We start from the raw sequence: 2,432 nt of genomic DNA on the forward strand, positions 1-2,432 counted from the left end.
GAGTATGTGGGAGACAAAGGGGGCAGGGTCTATAGAAGTGGTGACGGTCGTTGTTTATGAGCGAAAGGGAATTAGGCATGGCCGTAGCCAGGGTTGGTTTATAGAGGGTTTGGAAGAACCTAGCCTCCATAGCATGCCAAAAACTGGGGGTTTTGGGGGTGTTCAGGGTCTTTGGGAGCTTTTTGTGCTATTTTCTGATTGCATATAGACAACATAGCCGGCCTGGTTGAATTACCCCCGTTTTTAAGAACTGGGTTAATCAGAAAACAGCTGAAGACCACCAAACCCCCAGTTCTATAAGCCTGCTACGAAGGCTAGGAAGAACCCACATACACAAGCTCAAAACAAAGTCGGACTCCACTTTTTATCTCAAAGATCCATACTTTTTCTTTATTATTATAATTAGAAAGTGGACTGGCTTGTATCACCAGTGGGACTGGGATCCAAGAAAAAACTGCTCAGTTGTGTAAGTGTCTCTGATTTTTCCTTTGAAATGTAGGAAATGCCATTGCAGAGGGTTCAATTTTCAAAAGTTTCTGTGGGAGCATACCTTCGGACCCCCCTAGGAAGCTCACTTTGCGTCTACAGCGTTTGCTGGTCCCTCAAACAGTAGGAAGAACCCCCCAAACAAAATCCTGGCTGTGGGCAGGAAAGGTGAGACGACACCTGGTTGTCGGGAAGTGCATCGCAACCACACGTGGCAGGCATTTCACGGGAAGCTGAGTGTAAACAACTCGTCAGGCACTGGGAGCTGTGTCAATACATGGTGCTTTACTTACTAAGATAGCTGTACCAAGGCTTTAACAGGTGGTTAAAGGGAAGAAATTTACAGTAATTGTAAATTTCTCTGTACTTAGTATAAAAAGATCGTTGGGCACTAGTAACAGTGTCAATAGAGATTTTACATTACTACTAGTAACTTATCCTAGAGCATTAGGCCTTGGCAGGAGTTAAATGGGAAGAATTAAATTTACAGAAGTTGGAGAAAATAAACTTTTATGTAAGACTTAATGTAAATCATTGAACACTGGTGCAGATTGTCATTATGAATACTTATGATGCCTGTAGTAACTTACAGGAGTTGAATAGGAAGACTGGTTCAAAACTAAAATGCAGCTAAAAACAGCTAGTAATAAGATCAAGAATGTACTAACAGAATACCCAGCTCCTGATGTCTGCTCCCCAAGTAAACAGGAATAATAGAAATTGTTTCCTTCTGGCTGCTGAGTACAAGCTTTGGAATTTCTTTTGTTGGACCACGGGAAGTTCATTCAGGCTGTTCTGGTGGCTGATTCTTTGATAGACGCAGAAGTGAATCTATTTTCAAGAGGACTTTTATGGGTCAAAATTGCATCTTACAAATCTTCTTGGCCAAATCCAACACTGCATACGTGATAAAAATATGTGCTAAAAATATGTGCAACAATTTCTCTTTCAAACTAAGGCCATAAGTTTAAACTTAGAAAAGAATAAATTCAGGAGTCCTCCCCCCAATCTTTGTTGGACTGTTCCAGACTTGTCTGCATTCTTTAGAAATGTCAACAGGTTTCCAAGGATACAAGACCATTGAAAATACACTCAGAAACTCGAGACAGGGTGGCCTGAACTAAGTCTTAGGCCCGATTTAGACTAGAAACGCTTAAGGGGTTTTGGCCAGGGAAACGTTTCTGAACGGTTAACCGTTCCCGGTCTAAAGAGGAAAAAACGGTTTGTTATGGGTTTTCGCGGACCGTTTCCGAAAACCACCTCCATCGTGGTTTTCGACCGTTTCAGAACCCTTCAGCGGGGGGCCCGAAACGCTTTTTGCTAGGTCTAAAGACAAAGGGTTTCTTGAAACGGTAAACCAGGTCACATGTCATATGCTAATCACATGCTAATAAGCCCGCGCACGTCCATTATCTGGTAGATTCGCGCCATATTTGATTGTGTCCATTTTCGCCATTTTATATCGTGTATTTCTCGAATTTTTGTTATCCTTTACGTCTGGAGGGATGGCAGAAGGCCAGGGGAGGGTCTGGACCCAAGATGAGACCCGCTTCTTGATCATCTTGTGGGCCAATCAAACTATACAATCCCGCTTGGAGACCTCGCGTAATAGGGAGGGCATACAGATGCTTGTGGACGGGCTGGCGGCTGAGGGGTATTTATGCACCCCAAAGCAGGTTCGGGCGAAGTTCAAGGCCCTGAAACACAAGTATCGTAAGGCCAATGAGGCAAACCGTAGAAGTGGTTCGGGGAGGTCATCATAGGTCACTGTGGGTCAGAAACATCCTGCGCCACGGGCGGCCCGAAACGCTTCCGCCTCTGTGTCTAAAGACGAACCGTTTTCTGTGGCGAAACGTTTCGTACCGTTTCGAAACGGTATACCGTTTCTAGTCTAAATCGGGCCTTAGCTTCCTAAAATCTTAAATCTTAATGGGTTGTGAATACTA

This window comes from Branchiostoma belcheri, unplaced genomic scaffold, assembly GCF_001625305.1.
Source record: "Branchiostoma belcheri isolate BF01 breed outbred unplaced genomic scaffold, Haploidv18h27 scaffold109, whole genome shotgun sequence".
Lineage (NCBI taxonomy): Eukaryota > Metazoa > Chordata > Leptocardii > Amphioxiformes > Branchiostomatidae > Branchiostoma > Branchiostoma belcheri.